The following is a 13,613-nucleotide window of genomic DNA, read 5'->3' as shown; positions in this document are numbered from 1 at the left end:
GAGCCACAACTACTGAGCCCTCGTGCTACAACTACTGAAGCCCACATGTTTAGAGCCCGTGCTCTGCAACAAGAGAAGCCACCGCAATGAGAAGCCCACACACTGCAATGAAGAGTAGTGCCCCCCCGCCGCCCCGCTGCAACTAGAGAAAGCTCGTGCACAGCAATGAAGACCCAACGCAGCCAATAAAAATAAATTAATTAAAAAAAAGAAAACAATCCCATTTGCAATTGCAAAAAAGGATTAATATCTAGGAAAAAATTTAACCAAGGAGATAAAAGACCTGTACAGTCAAAACTATGTCATTCTTAAAAGAAATTAAGGAAGACATAAATAAATGGAAAGATATTTGCGCTCTGGGATTAGAAGAATTAACATTACCTTAGGTGATATGGACATTTTTATAGTCTACAGATTCAATGCATTCCCTATCAATATTCCATGGACATTTTTTCACAGAAACAGAACAAAAAATTCTAAAATGCATATGGAACCACGAAAGACCCTGAATAGCCAAAGCAATCCTGAGAAAAAAGAACAAAGCTGGAGGTGTCACACTCCCTGATTTCAAAGTATATTACAAAGACACAGTAATCAAAACAGCATCATATTGGCAGAAAAACAGATATACAAATCAATGGAAGAGAATTGAGGACCCAGAAATAAACCCACACATATATGGTCACTAATATCTGACAAAGGAGCAAAAAACATACAATGGCGAAAGGATAGTCCTTTCAATAAATGGTGTTGGGAAACCTGGACAGTCACATGCAAAAAAATAAAACTAGACTACTATCTCACACCATACACAAAAATCAACTCAAAATGGATTAAAGACTTGAATGTAAGACCTGAAACCATAAAACTCCTAGAAGAAAACATAGGCAAAACACTCTGACGTCGGTCTTAGCAATATCTTTTTAGGTATGTCTCCTCAGGCAAGGGACTCAAGAGCTAAAATAAAGAAATAAGATTACATGAAATTAAAAAGCTTCTGCACAGCAAAGGAAACCATTAACAAAATGAAAGACAACCTATGGAATGAGAGGAGATATTTGCAAATGATATATCCAATAAGGGGTTAATAACCAAAATATATAAAGAACTCACATAACTCAACAACAATAAAAAACAAACAACTTGATTTAAAAAATGGGCAGAGGAGCCAAATAGACATTTTTCCAACAAAGACATACATATGGCCAACAGGTACATAAAACAATGTTCAACATCACTAATTATTAGGGAAATGCAAATCAAAGCCCCAATGAGATATCACCTCATGACTGTTAGAATAGCTGTTATCAAAAAAAAAAGGGAATCTTTATGCAGCGTTGGTGGGAATGTAAATTGCTTCAGCCACTGTGGAAAACAGTACGGAGATTCCTCAAAAAATTCAGAATAGAACCATCATATGACCCAGCTGTCCCACTTCTCGGTATTAGCCAAAGAATACATAAACACTAATTTGAAAAGAAACATGCACTTCTATGTTCATGGTGGCATTATTTACTGTAGCCAAGATATGGAAACAATCTAAATGTCCATCAACAAATAAATGGATAAAGAGGATATGGTATTGTATATATGTGTGTGTACACACACACACACACACACACACAAAGGAATACTACTCAGCCATGAAAAGATGAAGTCTTTCCATTTGCAACAACATGGATGGATCTGGAGGATATTATGCTAAGTGAAATAAGTCAGATGGAGAAAGACATACTACAGGATTTCACTCACATGTGCAATATGAAAAAAAAATAAAATAAATGAATGGACCAAACAAAACAAACATGTAGCTATAGAGAACAAAGTAGCGGCTGCCAGAGGGGAAGGGGCACAGGGGAGGGCAAATTGGGGAAAGGAGATCAACTGTATGGTGACAGATGGAAACTAAATATTTGGCAGTGAGCATATGGTAGGGTATATAGCAGTAGAAATGTAATGCACATGTGGAACTTACATAATGTCATAAACCAATGTTACTTCAATTAAAAAAGTAAACAAAAAACATTCAGCAGGAGAGAAAAGATCAAAGTATATCACACGCAGTCAGGCTAAGGATCAATTCATGAAACTCATATTTCCATTTCACTTACATGAGTATGTAAGTGTGTGTTAGGTCACTATGTAAAATGTACTTCTTATCTGGGTTGTGGTTCAAAGGGTTTGAAGGTGCTTGCTCTGGGAGCTGCTCAAACAGATGGCTCTGAGATAACTTAGGAAACAGAGGACAGTCCTAGGGGAGCAGCCTGGCCTGCCTCTGTCTGGCTTCATTCAGGACTCTGGTTTCTGGCCCTCTGAGCAAGCCCACCTCCTGGATGAAGGATCACCCTCAGCCCCAGTGCCTGTTAGTAGAAGCCCCCGCAGGCACTAGTATTGCCTGCAGCTTTTCTTCCTTTGCTGTATGGCAACTACAGTGCTTGCCCTCACGAGCCTGGCTTTCTCACCCAGGCGGAGCTGCTGCCTCAAAGAGTAAATATTTTCAGGACCACTGTTAGTTGGGTGGGTCTCCTGCGCCTTGTGAAACTTAGGGACAGAGGCCCAAGGGGTCATTCCCAATGGCACGGAAGGGGTTCAGTGCTACAGCTATACATCCTCCTCACCTTCTCCTCTCGGCCTTAATTCTGCCTGTTCTTCAATACTTTTTTCTTCAACTACCATCTCCTCCTAAAAGCCTTTGTTTTCTCTCCTTATTTTCTGCACCACATTTTTGGCCTAGATTCTATCTGGGTTCATACTTTTAAATATCTCACGGGATGCCCTCTCTTTGCTAGGCATTATGCTTTCTTGTGGCATAAATCTTGTCTTTTCTCAGGCATCAGACACTTGTGAGAAAGGCCTGTATGCCTTTGAAAAATTCCTCACCGTGCTAGGCACATAGTAGATGCCTAGTAAATACCCACTGGACTGAATCAAAATATAGGCTCAGGTTTGTCAAATAAATAAGGATCACACCTATTTAGATTATGAGCATGAGTGGTGGTGCAGCCACTACAGAAAACAGTGTGGAGGTTCTTCAAAAAACTAAAAATAGAACTACCATATGGTCCAGCAATCCCACTCCTGGGTGGATATCCGGAGAAAACTAATTCAAAGAGATGCATGCACCCCTATATTCATAGCAGCACTATTCACAATAGCCAAGACATGGAAACACCTTAAATGTCCATCGGCGGATGAATGGATAAAGAAGATGTGGTACATATATACAATCGAATACTACTCAGCCATAAAAAAGAACAAAATAATGCCATTTGCAGCAACATGGATGGACCTAGAGATGATCATACTAAGTGAAGTTAGAAACAGAAAGACAAATATCATATGATATCACTTACACATAGAACCTAAAATATGACGCAAATGAACTTATCTACGAACAGAACAGGCTCACAAACAGAACAGACTTGTGGTTGCCGAGGGGGAGGGGGAGGAGAGTGGGGGAAGGTTGGATGGGGAATTTGGGGATTAGCAGATGCAAACTATTATATGTAGAATGGATAAACAACAAGGTCTTACTGTATAGCACGGGGAACTGTATTCAGTGTCCTGGGATAAACCATAATGGAAAAGAATGTATATATATGAATAATTGATTCATTTTGCTGCACAGCAGTAATTAACACAACACTGTAAGTCAACTGTACTGCAATAAAATAAAAATTTTAAAAAAGAGGATGGGACTTCCCTGGTGGTGCAGTGGTTAAGAATCTGCCTGCCAATGCAGGGGACACAGGTTTGAGCCCTGGTCTGGGAAGATCCCACATGGCTCGAAGCAAATAAGTCTGGGTGATACTACTACTGAGCCTGTGCTCTAGAGTCCGTGTGCCACAACTACTGAGCCCATGTGCCACAACTACAGATGCCCGAGCACCTAGAGCCCGTGCTCCCCAACAAGAGAAACCACCACAATGAGAAGCCCATGCACTGCAACGAAGAGTAGCCCCCACTCACTACAACTAGAGAAAGCCTGTGCGCAGCAAAGACCCAACACAGCCAATTAACAAATTTTTTAAAAAGGAGGATAAATGCTTATTTCTCAAATTTGGGCTGAATAAGAATCATGATGGTGAGTAAGAATCATAATAATCACCACTCATTGATCGCTTACCAGATGCCAGGTCTGTAAGTGGGCTTTATACATATCATTTAATTTAGATCCTCACAACAGCCACAGGATGTTACAAATTATAACCATCATTGCCACTTTGTCAAGGAGGAAACCGAAGCTCACGGAGGCTGGGAGACTCGTCCAGTGTCACATCGCTGGTAGGCAGGGTGAGCAAAGACTCAAGTCCAGGCTGCGAGACCCAAAGATGGGGTCTCCGTCATCATTTAGAGAGTAAATCCAGGCAAAGAACTCAGCTCTTACAGTCATCACACTCACAATCCAATACTCATGGACCACAAATTGGGCATTGCCATTTGATCCTGCACAGTTGCTTCCTGAAGGAATTACTTACTCTGAAGCTTACGTGAATCCCTCATTTGCAGAGTAGGGATGATTCTATAAATGACCTCAAAGGGTTGCCATGGTTAAATGAGATAGTGTGCAAAGCCCTGTGCTTGGCCCGCAGGGGATGCTGAGAAAATAGCACCTGGTACCTGCCGTCTGGTTATTGTTGGATGGCCCATCAGCCCTGAGCCTGATTCCATGATATGTAAGTGGCCTTGACAGTAACAATCACATCAAGGTAAAAATGACTACAAAACAGGCCTTCAGTAGAGACTTTGTCCAAAGATGAGAATCCCATCTTTTTTTAAATGATGAAACTGTGACTTACCGAAGTTAAGGAACCTTCTGGAGGCTTCATGCTAAGAAGTGATAGAACCAGGTCTGTTTGATATTAAGATATCAAACAGGTCTTTAGTTTTTGTGATATTAAACATGAAATTAATGTTGCTACATGGAAACTCTGGGGACACATCAGATTCATAACTCTAAAAAGTTATGCTTATCTAGTACACAGTGCAGAGATAACAAACCCTCCTGAAGCTGTTGGTGGCATTCTTATTTTAGTATTTAATAATCATTAGGCATTATAAAACAGAAACAGAATTACAGGGCATGACTGCAGCTGTGGCGACATTGCTGCTCCCAACCCCTTTTCCACCCGTTTATGTGAAATACGAAAATGTCCTCACAAACTTCGTGGGCAAAGAAATATTAGGCCTGTTAAACTAATCCAAAATCCAAAATGGGTACCACCAACGCTGAGATCACTTCAGGCACATTATTAAGGACAAAATAATAGCTTTAAAGCAAAATTTTGGAGATTAGACGCCAGACTCTTTGGAACAGCAAGTATAACCACTGACTTGTCCTACAGAGATGAAGTCAAGATGAATTATCTGAAAATTGCACAAGATTTGGAAATGTCTGGCGTCCTTTACTTCCTCCTCACTGTGAGCGTGTTTCGTGGTAATTCAGCCTCATTTCTGACTTGAGGTGTCATGCATTTTCCACACGTGTCTGTGTTTCTCCTTTCAGGGTGGTTTGAGGGGTGGCTTATGAAGTATGTTCATGGATCATTTCATGGGAAAAGGTTAGGGCTCTCTGCATTGAGTTCTATTAGAAGTAGCCTGAGTTCTGAGACTATTAGGGTAAGTGAAGGTCAAAGGGCAGGGAATTTCCTTGCAAAAAAAATTGAGGTCTTTTTCTCTCTTCAGTTCCTGTCTGGATGGGACATTCTGCTGACCTCAGGTGTCTGGACTCACAGGTGTGTTCTCTGCCCTGGGAAGACACGGTTCCCTCGTGACACCACATTTCTTCTTTAGGGTCCCTTTTTTTTTTGCCTTTTTCCTCATGTAAGCCTGTGATGTCTGTGACCTTATGTGATACTCGGTTTCCTGTCCCAGGTCATCAGAGGACTTCCTGAAGGCGGGGGATTAGAATGAAGACTGATCATGAAAAAGTGTGTTTGGCCTTAAAGGTGGCTTTGCAGGTGGCCTGAGAACCACAGGGGCTTCTCCAGGTTCACTTAGTGTTTACCAGACCAGTGGATTCCCCCGGGACTGGGGATGGAAGGTCTGTCTCGGTGCTGTGTTGTGTCCTTGCCACACCTTTGTGTTATTCCCTGCGAGCTGTGTGGGGACAAGCTGAGATAGAGGTTAAAGGGCTCATAAATTACCAACATGTACCAAGTTCAAAATGGGTTTCATATAACATCGTTTATCATAAAAAGTAGTTTGGAGATTCTAATCCCCATCCACCAGGAGGGCACCTGAGAACCCCCCAGGGGAGGCAAGAGGTTGCTGAGGCTGGTGGTTGGCAGTGCTGGAAGCTGCCTTCTGACCCCAGGACCCCCTTCACTCCACAGGCCCGCCTCCCTCGTGGTGAAGCAGCTGGAAGGGGAGGGGCTGATGTTCTGGGGCCCCGATGCCGGTTGCGGCTCTCCTTGTAGGGGAGTTGGCTCCCACGGGGATGGGAGTTCACTGCTAGTCCAGCTGAGCCCCGTGTTTGATGGGCAGCGAGGGTCTGAGTTGGGGTTTCTCAAGAAAACCCCAAAGCTTTTGTTGCTTGTAAATGCACCTTTCAGTGAACTTGAAATTTTGCAGCCGTTCCTCTTGAGCAGCTTCTGTTTCTTGGACGCTGTTCAGGTTTGGGACGTTTGGACTCCGTTAGGAGCATTCTGGTAACCAAGGCTCTAGCAGAAGAACACTGCAAGAGGCCCCATTGGCCCCGCCCTCTACAGGGCGTGCCGGGCAGTCTCAGATAACCCATGGCCAACCGCAGGCTGTGTCCCTGACCCTGTCCCGTTCCTGTTACACATCTCCTAAGAGATACTGGGGAGGATCAGGGTAGGGATGATTCTAGAAACCCCAGCATTTACTCCAAGGACACTTCCAACCCCGTGTCCCATGCCAATGCTCTATTGAGGCAATACATAAATAAGATGTAAAGAAAATCCATCTCTATTATTTGCCTGGAAATAAAGTCAAAAAGCTAATATTTTTCTTCTCTGCCTCCATATTTTAGTAGAAATTCTATTTTTAACATCCGCCATGATTTATTATTTTGCAGCAAAATAAAAACTACGTAGATCTTTTACATGATGTGGACACCCGAAGAAATTCACGCTTATAGCATCCATAATTGTTTTCCTCCACATAAGTCTTTCGAATGGTACAATCCACAAAATATTTCCTACAGAGAGAAAGAGTAGGCACATTTGATTTCTTAGTGTGTTCTGGAAGTGAGTAGAATTGACTGGAACATTATAAAGTAAAATCTGGATCTGTTCCTCTACAATGGGATGTGAGGCAATGATGTGTTTTTAGATATACAGTAGTTGGCCCTTACCTGAGGGGGATACATTCCAAGACCCCCACTGAATGCCTGAAGCCTTGGATAGTGCCAAGCCCTATTTATACTATGTGAAGTTTAATTTATAAATTAGGTACAGTAAGAGATTACCAACAACTCATAATAAAATGGAACAATTATAAAAACATACTGTAATAAAAGTTATGTGAATATGGTCACTCTTTCAAAATATCTTTTTGTACAGATTTAATGTCTTTTCCATCTTAACTAAGCACTTAGGTGCTGTGGCCATAACTCTTGAAGTTTGAATTTGGCCAGGAAAACTAGCACAAATTTCTTTTTCCTTCTCCACAATTTCACGGACTGATTTGTTCTTACCGTAAATCTTAGCAACCTCAGCATACGATTTTTTTACTTCCCTTATTAAGTTGAGAACTTTCACATTTTCACTTAAAGGAAGCACTTTAAGGCTTCTCTTTGGCACATCCAAATTGCCAGAATCACTCCTCTGATGCCGTGGGGCCATTATTAGGTAAAATAAGGGTCACTTGAACACATTCGATCAGATAAGGGAGCTGGCTACTAAGTAACTAATGGGCAGACATGCTGGACAAAGGGATGATTCACGTCCTGGGTGGAACAGAGCTGACGATGTGAGATTTCACATGACTCAGAATGGCAAGCAGTTTAAAATTTATGACGTGTTTATTTCCAGAATTTTCCATCTCAGCATCTGGCACTGTTTATTGATTTGCTTTAAATAGAAGAAGAAAAAGCTCTGCCTTTGTTATTTGAAAGCTTTGTCCTAAAAGATGCAAGGAGACTAATCTTAACAGGAAAGAAGCTTTTGAGGGATTTCCTTGGTGGTCCAGTGGTTAGGACTCTGTGCTTTCCCTGCAGGGGGCCTAGATTTGATCCCTGTGTCATCCCTGGTTGGGGAACTAAGATTCTGAAAGCTGCTCAGTGGATGGATGGAAGGAAGGAAGCTTTTGAAAACATATCTTCAGATCTCCGGATATGGAAATTACTGAAAGGCACCTTATCATTTCCTTGCCAATCAGAACAAGTTATCTGTAGATGCCCAGGCTTCCAGGTAGAGACTGGATAATAGTCACCAGAGCCATCCTCGTCCTTTTGCCCCAGAGCAGGGGAGTGGAGTACAGAGCTCCCTCTTAATACCTGAGGGAGCAACTTTACTGAGCCTGTTGTCTGCTAGAGTATTTTATGTACATTATTCCACTTAGATCATCACCAATTGATGAGGCAGATATTCCACGCCTCCTTTCATAAATATAGACATTGAGGCTTAGTGAGATTAGCAATTACGTGAACGATTTTGCTCCCATGTCTTAGCAGACTCTCTGGATGCAAGTTACAGAAAGCAACTGGGGCTTAATTTTGCAAAGGAAAAAAAGGTAGGGAGGGGGCAAGGAGGGTTATTTTAAGAATCCCGGATGCTTTGCTGAACCCAAAAGCAGACTCACTACACTCAGGAGGTGTTGAGTCTGAATCAGGAAAGCACTGGGAACCCAGGAAACACACCCCTGATTCATCTTTTCTCCTCCTGCAGAATGGTTTCTTTTTCTGGGCATCCTCTATTATCGTGTAGAGAATAATGGCTGCCCCACAGCTAAAGTTATATATTATAGGTCCAGGCACTTGCAAAACCTGACTCTTCCTCTGTCTCGATTCTAAACTCCTTAGAGAGACAATTGAGACTTCTTAGAAGGGCCTGAGCTAGGCACACAAATATGGTTGCAAGAGTCTCTCCAGGTGTAGAAAGACTGAGAGACAGATTCTAGACAAACAATGGAAAAATCATGGGATGGGCAAACACTAAAAAACATGCCCGCTGCATACCAAGTTCACACAACTAGCATGATTTAAATTCTTGTCTATCTGACTCTGTTTCAAACAGACTTTGGGCTTTTTTTTTTACTCCTATGATGCTTTTAAAAAACCTGTTAGATACTTTCTTTTTGGTCCCTTTTAGCCTCCCAAGAAGGCTATCAGTTTAAAAACCATATGATCTCAATAGATACAGAAAAAGCATGTGAGAAAATTAAATATCCATTCATGATAAAATCTCTCAAAGTTGATATAGAGGGAACATATCTAAACATAATAAAGGCCATTTATGACAAACCCACAGCTAACATCACACTCAATGGTGAAAAGCTAAAAAATTTTCCTCTAAAGTCAGGAACAGGTGGCACAGTGGTTAAGAATCCACCTGCCAATGCAGGGGACATGGGTTCGAGCCCTGGTCCTGGTAGATCCCACATGCCGAGGAACAATTAAGCCCATGTGCCACAACTACTGAGCCCATGGGCCACAATTACTGAAGCCCACATGCCTAGAGCCTGTGCTCCACAACAAGAGAAGCCACCACAATAAGAAGCCTGTGCACTGCAATGAAGAGTAGCCCCTGCTCTCCACACCTACAGAAAGCCCGTGTGTAGCAATGAAGACCCAATGCAGCCAATAAATAAAATTAATTAAAAATAAAATGGTCACATTCTCTTAAAAAAAATAAAGTCAGGAACAAGACAAAGATGCCCACTCTTGCCAAGTCTATTTAACATAGTATTGGAGGGCCTAGCCACAGCAATCAGACACAATAAAGAAATAAAAGGCATCCAAATTGAAAGGGAAGAAGTAAAACTATCACTATTTGCTGATGACATGGTATATATAGAAAACCCTAAAATTTCCACCAAAAAACTACTAGAGCTCATCAGTGCATTTGGTAAAGTTGCAGGATACAAAATTAATAAAATCTATTGCATATCTATACACTAATAAACTACCAGAAAGAGAAAGCAAGAAAACAGTCCCATTTTCTACCACTTTAAAAAGAATACCTAGGAATAAATCTCACTAAGGATGTAAAAGACCTGTACTCAAACATGTGTAAGACATTGATGAAAGAAACTGAAGATGACACAGATGGAAAGATATACTGTGTCTGCGGGTTGGTAGGATTAATAATGTTAAAATGATCCTACTACCCAAGGCAATCTACAGATTCAGCACAATCCCTATCAAAACACTAATGGTATTTTTCACAGAACTAGAACAAATAATTCTAAACTTTGTATGAAAATACAAAAGTCCTCAAACAGCCAGAGCAATCTTTTTAAAAAACTTTTTATAAGTTTATTTATTTATTTATTAACTGTGTTGGGTGTTTATTGCTGCATATGGGCTTTCTCTAATTGCAGCAAGCAGGGGCTACTCTTTGTTGTGGTGCATGGGCTTCTCATTGCTATGGCTTCTCTTGTTGCGGAGCACAGGCTCTAGGTGCAAGTGCTTCAGTAGTAGTGGCACCCAGGCTCAACAGTTGTGGCTTGTGGGCTCTATGGTGCAGGCTCAGTAGTTGTGGCACACGGGCTTAGTTGCTCCGTGGCATGTGGGATCTTCCCAGACCAGGGATCTAACCCGTGTCCCCTGCATTGGTAGGCGGGTTCTTAACCACTGTGCCACAAGGGAAGTCCTAGAGCAATCTTGGTAAACAAGAATAGAGCTGGAGGTATCATACTTCCTTGACTTTTGATGACAAAGCTACAGTCATCAAAACAGTATGGTACTGAGAAAGACACATCATATGATATTACTTGTATGTGGACTCTAAAAAAAAGGGTACAAATGAACTTATCTATAAAACAGAAATAGAGTTACAGATGTAGAAAACAAACTTATGGTTACCAGGGGTAGGAGGGGGAGGGATAAATTGGGAGATTGGGATGGACATACACACACTACTATATATATTAATAAAACAGACAACTAATAAGCATCTACTGTACAGCACAGGGAACTCTACTCAAATCTCTGCAATGGTATATATGGGAAAAGAATGTAAAAAAGTGGATAAATGTATAACTGATTCACTTTGCTGAATGCCTGAAACCAACACAACATTGTAAATCAAACTTACCTTAATAAAAATTTAAAAAAAAGTATGGTACTGGCACAAAAACAGACACATTGATCAATGGAACAAAATACAGAGCCCAGAAATAAACCCACACACATTAATCTATGACAAAGGAGGCAAGAATATACCATGGGGAAAAGACAGTCTCCTCCTTAGGTGGTGCTGGGAAATCTAGACAGCTACATGTAAAAGAATGAACAAAACATTTCCTCACATCATATATAATAAACTCAAAATGGATTATAGACCTAAATGTAAGACCTGAAAACATAAAACTCCTAGAAGAGAATATAGGCAGAACACTCTTTGACATAAATTGTAGCAATATGTTTTGGGGGATCTGTCTCCTAAAGCAAAGGAAACAACAGCAAAAACAAACACACAGGACCTAATTAAACTTAAAAGCTTTCGCACAGCAAAGGAAACCATCAACAGAAAGACAACCTACCGAGTGGGAGAAAATATTTGCAAACGATATGACTGATAAGGGGTTAACATTCCAAATATGCAAACAGCTCATACAACTCAGTATCAAACAAACAACCCAATTTAAAAAATAGGCAGGGATTTCCCTGGTGGTGCAGTGGTTAAGAATCCACCTGCCAATGCAGGGGACACGGGTTCGAGCCCTGGTGCGGGAAGATCCCACACGCCATGGAGCAACTAAGCCAGTGTGCCACAACTACTGAGCCTTCGCTCTAGAGCCCACGTGCCACAACTACTGAAGCCCACGCACCTAGAGCCTGTGCTCCTCAAGGAGAAGCCACCGCAGTGAGAAGCCCACGCAATGCAAGGAAGAGTAGCTCCCCTCTTGGCAACTAGAGAAAGCCCACGTGCAGCAACGAAGATCCAATGCAACCAAAAAAAAAAAAAAAAAGAAAAAAGAAAAAATGGGCAGAAGACCTGAATAGACATTTTTTCAAAGATATACATATGGCCAACAGGCACATGAAAAGATGCTCAACATTGCTAATCTTCAGAGAAATGCAAATCAAAACTGCAAGGAGATGTCACCTCACACCAGTCCGAATGGCCATCATGAAAAAGTCTGCAAATAACAAATGCTGGAGAGGGTGTGGAGAAAAGGGAACCCTCCTACACTGTTGGTGGAAAAGTAAATTGGTGCTGCCACTGTGGAAAACAGCATACCCGCCTAGCTTCACGTCGCTTAGACGAACTGTCACAAGACTCTTCACTGCCCCCTAGAGTTAACACCTCTGATATCCGGGTCACTGTAACAGTTGCCTAAGTTGTTTTTTAGGAGCTAGTTCTTGCCCAACTCAAAGTGGTCAAGACCACCGACCATTTAACTGGGCCTGTGTGAGTGTCCAACAGATAAGCTTTTTACATCAGAGGGTGGAAAATGCCACCCTCAGATGACGCTAACGCGGCCGTTTTCTAAGCATGCATCCCGTGAAGTGTGATGCTCAGTTACACCTGCACAGAAAAACAGTCGCCTCCCCTGCACCTCTGACAACCCTATACTCTTTACCCATAAATATCCCAAGCCCCTCACCTTGAAGGAGGCAGACTTGAGATGTATTCTCCCATCTCCTCGCTTGACTGCCTTGTGAATAAACGCTTTCTTTGCTGCAAACATGGGCATCTCAGTGTTTGGCTTCCTGCCTGTTGGACAAATGAACCTGGTTGGGAAGCACTTTCCTCTATAAAAGCAAGTCCCTCTCCGCTGTTCTCTGGAGTTGCCTGTGGTTTGCAATGTTTTGCATGTCCTGACTGCGATTCTCTGCTATTCACGGATAAACTCATTTTGCTGGTACCATAACTGGCTCTTTTGTGTTTTTTTTAAGGTCAATATTCCAATGTATTCAGAAGTGGAATCCCAAGGAGACAAACCCCTGAGATAATTCACAACCCCTGGAACCATGTGAGGTGCTCACTTGGGCCTTTTCTGCCCTCTGCTTCTGTGAGTTTCCTTTTTCCTTTCAGCAAGTCTCCTCTCAGATGGGAGCTCCCTCCTTTCAGTTGAGCTCGGGCTTTATTTCGGATCTGTTTAGAGGCTTTGTACTTTCTGGTGAGTGCTCACTTGTTTTTTTGAACCTCTGGTTTTGAGTAATAGAATCCCAATCTGCTAAATTTTCTCAGGAGGGTCCTCCTTCTGGGACCCCAGCAGGTTTTATGTTTAAAAACTTGTAGCATTTTTTTTGATATCACTTACATGTGGAACCTAAAAAAATGATACAAATGAACTTATTTGCAAAACAGAAACAGACTCAGACATAGAAAACATAAATTACCAAAGGGAAAAGGGGCTGGGGGAGGGATAAATTAGGAGTTTGAGATTAACAGATACACACAATTATACATGAAATAGATAACAAGGACCTACTGTATAGCACAGGGAACTATATTCAATGTCTTGGAATAACCTAT

The sequence above is a fragment of the Hippopotamus amphibius genome, chromosome 9 (genome assembly GCF_030028045.1).
Source record: "Hippopotamus amphibius kiboko isolate mHipAmp2 chromosome 9, mHipAmp2.hap2, whole genome shotgun sequence".
NCBI classification, from domain to species: Eukaryota; Metazoa; Chordata; class Mammalia; order Artiodactyla; family Hippopotamidae; genus Hippopotamus; species Hippopotamus amphibius.
The sequence above is the reverse complement of the archived record's forward strand: the minus strand, read 5'-3'. Positions refer to the sequence as shown.